The following is a 6565-nucleotide window of genomic DNA, read 5'->3' as shown; positions in this document are numbered from 1 at the left end:
TAGTAACTTTTCCCACAGTGATTCAATAAATATAAGAAAAAAATAAACAAATAAAACTATGAAAAAAAAAGTAAGGTGGAGTTCATGCCCAAATCAATCAGCTAATCAGTGGCTGAATAAATAGCAGTACTCCTACATAAAAAAAAAAAAGTATGCAACCCTCTTAAAAAAAGGAAGTTGCATAAGTTAAGTGGATAAAAACGTGGACCATCCCTATGTCTTTGTGCTCACTGCGTGTTCTTTCAACATTCTCTTGAATAAAACTCTTTCTCTGTCTTTTTGTTTGCTTGCCTGCTCTTTCAAGCTCACATTCGCTCTTGAACACGTATTCCTTTCTTTCTTCTCCTCACATCTTTCTGCATTTTGTTCAATAAAAACTCTCTTGCTTCAATAAAAATAAGTAAGTGCAGGATCCATAATGAAAACTATCCTAAGAAAAGTATCTGCTTTGTTTTATAGTTAATTAGATGTGAGATTTAAAATAGAAGGGTCACACCCAGTGGCATTCTGGGTATTAATGGTGCCAGTGATCCAACTCGGGACCTGCTGCTAGCACATGCTAGGCATATTTTTTTACTCAAGCCACCTTCCCATATCCAATTTGTGGCCATTATAGTTTTAATACATGATAGAGGGGATCTCTCCATTAGAGCCACAAGAACCCTTCCCAGAAAAAATCAACCCAGTTATAGGTCTGATGGTATTCAGGTCATATGACACATGGAGCTCATGCCTAGCAGCATTAGAGCCACTGGGGTGTGGGGTCACATCTGACAGTGCTCTTGGGCCATTTATACTGGTGTACTCAGGGGACATGAAGTGCCAGGGCTTTAACTCAGGACCTCCCACACTGAAGCATGTGTTTTATCCCTCTGGGGTGTCTCCCAGCCCTTAAATACATATTTTTTGTTTTTCCCCTTCCCTTCTCTGTTGTTGTTATGACAAGGGGGAGGGGTCATACACATATTTGATTGTGCTGCTTGTCTGGGTCACACTCCTTTAGTTGTAGTACTTGGACACACCCTGCTTCAGTTGCTGCCTTGATGTTTATCTTCCAGTGCCATATATGAGAGAGATCTTACATAAGGAGGCTGAGAAATGACTCAGTAGATAAAACTCCTGCCTTATAAGCACGAGGTCATGAGTTCAATCCTCAGTGCCACTGCATTTACAAATTTGTCTCTTCCATTCATGCCCGATAGGACAGTTCTTCTGTCTGAGGAAAAAACGCTTGAGATTTCTGGCTGCATTGAAGCCAGATATGTCCAATATCATTTGTTGATATATTTTCTGTGCTCCAATTCATCAAATTAAGTGGGATCTAAAGAACAGGATATTGTTATTTTATATGGTTGTCTTAATAGGTATAAATGCCTTACATAAAATTTAGAAACCAAGAAAGGCTTTGTGATAAGGGGATAGAGTGGGCATGTTGGGAGATGGTTTATTAAAATGACTAGATTAATTATTTATACATTTTTGGAAAAATATAAAAGATTTTATATTGATAAGCTCTCAGTTTCTATCTCCTCCCTGCTTCCTCCTCTCTGTTAACTCAGAAATTCCTGCCTCCTCTTCAGTTTTCAGATCCTGTTCTATTACTTCCATAAATTTATTTATTTTTTACTTCTGTAACTTTAGAGGCTTATATTTATTGTTTGTTTTATCAATGATAGATGGCATATGTTGAATATTTGCTATTATAGATGGGTATTTTATTTATTTACATGATCATTCTGATTATATGTTTTGTAACTTTATTTTCTGCTTTTTATGCTATTTTTATGAATATGTAGCATGGTATAACTGTAGTCTCATTGTTCATCAATTTGCTCGAGCAGGCACCAGTAACATCTCCATTGTGATACTTGTTACTGTTTTTGGCATACGAATATGCCATGGGGAGCTAGCCAGGCTCTGCCATGCGGGTGGGATACTCTCGGAAGCTTGCCAGCCTCTCAGAGAGGGAAGGAGGAATTGAACCCGGGTCGACCATGTGTAAGGCAAACGCCCTACCTGCTGTGTTATTAAAATTTTATTTCTTGCCTTTCTGTGAGTAACATTTTTAGTTTTCTCTCAACTTCTCTGTAATCACCCTGTTTCACCATGATCAAAGTTGAAAGCATTATATTCTGCTCTTTAAGTATATTTAAACCTCTATACTATTCAATACCATAATCTAAAGCTTAAATAACCATTATTTTTAATTTACATTATTACTATGCACAAATTCATCACTTATAAGGTTGTAAATGTGTCACTGTTACATTGCTTTGTTTACAATCCCGGGTTCTCCCCCAGAAGTCATTGGAAAGAACTGTTCCTAATATTCAATAAAGACATTACTTTTCTATATAGTCACATTTATGTTACATTTTAGTTTTGTTTTTAGGTTAAGTAATGCTTTCTTGAAAAGATTATAGATGTTACTTGGTGCCTTTTATTTCCCCTTACTGAGAGGAAGAAGAAAATTTGTTTTCATCATTCTCATTATATGCTACAGTTTTGTGTATATTTTCTGTACTGTTCAGAGCTTATTCCTTTCTTCAGACTGGGATGTCTTCTCAGAATTTCCTGTTTACATTTTATGAGTTTAGACTTTTGCTTAAAACATGCTTTAACATTCTCATTATTCTTAGTGAATTGGTTTACTATAGTGGTATTTATAATTTTGAAATTCACTAAATTCTGAGTGATATCTATAATTTTCCATGTTATGTATTTATATTCTTTTATGGTTTACCTCTATTTTTTTTATAAAGTTGTTTCTTCATAGACAACATATAGACTGTATCTTGCTTTTAATGCAATTTGATCTCTGTTTTTTTTTTTATTGAATTTTGGCCAGTTGATTTTCAAAGTGGGTAACATTTCCTCCTGGGCACAGTGGTAGCCTTGAGTACAATTGGGATGGGGGGTACATTCTGCCTATTTGGGTAATAAAGATATATTTCCAGTCAGGGAGTTATTTTTTTTTCTGCAAATAAGACCAAATAAGTTTGGGAATCTCTGTTTAGACACTTTGATTCTTGATATAATTGAGATTAGCACACTCTAGCACTGTAGCACTGTCCTCCCATTGTTCATCAGTTTGCTCTAGCGGGCACCAGTAATGTCTCCATTGTGAGACTTGTTGTTACTGTTTTTGGCATATTGAATATGCCATGAAGAGCTTGCCAGTCTCCCCGTGCAGGCGGGATACGCTCGGTAGCTTGCCAGTCTCTCTGAGAGGGACGGAGAAATCAAAACCGAGTCGGCTGCGTGCAAGGCAAGTGCCCTACCTGATAATGTACACTAGAATGATACTTGTTTTCTATTTAACTCATCTGTTACTTGTTCATTTTTTTTTACTGATTTTGCCATCTTAAACTAATTAAATATTTTTGTGATTCATTTTATTCATTCTTAGACCTATTAGCCATCACAATCACGATCACGATCATCCTGTTGTTCGACGATTGCCTCGAGCAGGCACCAGTAAGGTCTCCTTCTTCCTAGCCCTGAGATTTTAAAAGAGTCATATTCAATGCTCTTTCAGGGCTAGGAGAATGAGACCTATCATTGTCACTGGTGTTTGGCATATTGAGTATGACACAGGAAGTTTGCCAGATCCTGCCATGCGGGCAGGACACTTTCGCAGCCCTCTGAGTTCTCCAAAGGGAAAATGAGATAATAAGATGTCATGCGGCCGCAAATGCAGCTGTGTACTTCCAGGAGCTGGGTTTTATAGTCTCTGGGCCCCAGCTGCCGATGGCAACCACCTGGCGCCGGCAGCAGCTGGTGGGTGCAACGCCTACCCACTGGAAGATAGGGCATCTGGACGGAGAAGGCCCAGTCCCGATCCGAGCAGGCTTGGAGATCTCAGCCCTGGGACCCGCACGCCTGGGTTCCTCTGCCGGTTCCCCCATGCATGGCAGAGTCTCCTGCCCCCGCACCTGGCTGTCCTCACCGGGGCCCCTTGGAGGTGGGCCGGTTGAGTTTCCATACTTTTATTTTTTTTGGATGTGTCTAATTGTCTTAAGATTTAAATAAGACATCTTTAGCTTAATACAATGCAATTCTAAGAAAAATTCTACTATATTAGAAATAGTGTAGAATCATAACAATATTATATGTCCCTTTCATTTCTCCTTCCCTAGAAGTTACTGCTGTTAAACATTTTAGTTCCATATCTGCTGTAAACTCAGCAAGGCAACATATTGCTAATTTTTTAAAATTTAAATTATACAGCGTATTTTTAAAGATTTATATAATGAAAAACTATTTTGTAATTCCTTGCAGGTACTTCTTTCTTTGGTGTGAGCATATAGGTTCCCAAATGGTACCATTTCTCTTTGACCTACAGGACTTGCATTAACTGTCCTTACAGAAAAAAACATGCTGTTAATAGATTCCCTTTTTGAAATTCTGAAACAGTCTTTATTTTTTCTTGAATTCTGAAAAAAAAAGTAATTTGGTACATAATTCCAAGTATGTATATATTTCAAAGTATGTTTTTCTCCTCATTGAAAGTATCTTTCTGTAAGTATCACTGTATCACTGACATCCTGTTGTTCATCAATTTGCTTGAGCAGGCACCAGTAACGGCTCCATTCATCCCAGCCCTGAGATTTTTAACAGCCTCTTCTTACTCGTCCTTCCCAACGGTGCCATATTGGAGGCTCTTTCGGGGTCAGGGGAATGAGACCTATTATTATTATTACTGTTTTTGAATATCAAATATGCCATAGGGAGCTTGCCAGGCTCTGCTGTGTGGAATTCCTATAAGTAATTTAGGAAAATCTTCTTTTCTTCTCATTTGCCTTGTCCCTAAAGAGGTACTGTCATTTTTTTTTCTCTTTTATATGTGTTAAGTATTTTTTTTCAACCTCTGTATATGCTTTCAATGTTTTTAACCACTGGTTTTAAGCAATTTGATTACCATGGTATCACTTTTTAAAAATTAATGTTAAGTTTTAAATCTTATATCTCACATTTTAAAATATTTTATCTTTATATCACTAAATCATTTCTGCTCATTTTTTATTCTTTTATCTGTATTTTGTATTATTATAACTTCAAGATAACCTTTTCTTCTGTAATAACTAGTATGCTGTTAAATCTCATCCAGTGTTTGTTGGGCTTAATATTGTTTTGATTTTGTTTGTTTCGAGACCTCTCTTTCCTGCTGTTTGGGCCTAATCCTGACTCTACACAGGTATTATTCCTGGTACTTCTCAGGAACCATATACAGTACCAGTGATCAAATTGGCTTCAACAATGGCAAGATAAGGCAAGATAAGGCAAGATCTGGCAGATAATGCAAGTGATGCCTTATCCTGTTAGGTATGTTTTTAATGTACCTTTTACTCTACTTAAAGTTTTCATGCTTATACTGCCATTTGAAAAATGGAAATATATAGTAAAAGTTGTTCATAATGTTTTGTTTCTAGTTCTATTATTATTTATGTCATTCCCTCCCCCCACACCCTTCGGGATGGTGGGGGAGCACAATTGGCAATGCTCAGAGCTTACTCCTGGCTTCATGATTCTGAGCTCAGGAATCACTCCTGATAATGCATACCATGAATGAGGATTGAACCTGGTTCACCTGCATGCAAAAAAAGTGCCTTAATCCCTGTACTATCTTTCCAACCCCCTTTCTCTTCATTTATTAGTCTGTTTCTATTGTTTGATTTTTCTCCTCATTATGGGTGACATTTTCATTCTTCTTTGCATATCAGGTAATTTTTATCTGACCACAGAGATTATTTTGTCTTCTTAATTTTTTAAATTAAAGTAATATCAATTTATAACTCTTTACAGCTTCCAGGTATACATCCTTAAAAAGCAAATTTTCTCTATATTGCCTTATGTTTCCCACCAGAATTTTAGTTTATATCCATCAGATATTTTATGATTTGATATAGGCATTGCTAGTTTTATAAGATTGATGATGGATATATCCATATATATATATATATATATATATATATATATATTTAAGGTCACATCCAGCAATGTTCAGGGGTTACTCCTGGCTCTGCAATCAGGAATCACTCCTGTGCTCAGGGTACCATATGGGATGCTGGTAATCGAACTTGGGTCGGCCGCATGCAAGGCAGCGACGCCCTCCCCGCTGTGCTATCGCTCCAACCCCCTATTTTTTTTTTGGTTTTTAAAAGCAATTTAATTCTATTAAAAAATTTTTTTACAAAGTTAGGCATCAAGTAGAACATATTTTCAAGGTACACAAACCATAAGAATGGGCTACTTCCTAATAAATTGTATCACCTTCCCATAAAACCAAAACTATTATGTTTTCTCATTCATGCCTGAAGATTCTCCTCAATACAAATATTTTTAGAACATCTAGGATTTTTTTTAATGTTTCTGGGATTGAAATCGGTGCCTTACACATTCAAGCCAGGCAGTTCACTTTTGAACAACATCCTCTGACACTAGATTTTAAATTTTAAATTGCAAATTGAGCAAATTGTCTTTGCTGACACTTTTATGGTTTGCATTTCTCATAGTATTATATAAGCACAAGACAAAAATTTGAAAGTTCTCTAGCCTGGTCATT

This window comes from Sorex fumeus, unplaced genomic scaffold, assembly GCF_029834395.1.
Source record: "Sorex fumeus unplaced genomic scaffold, SorFum_2.1 ptg000051l, whole genome shotgun sequence".
Classification (NCBI taxonomy): domain Eukaryota; kingdom Metazoa; phylum Chordata; class Mammalia; order Eulipotyphla; family Soricidae; genus Sorex; species Sorex fumeus.
The sequence above is the reverse complement of the archived record's forward strand: the minus strand, read 5'-3'. Positions refer to the sequence as shown.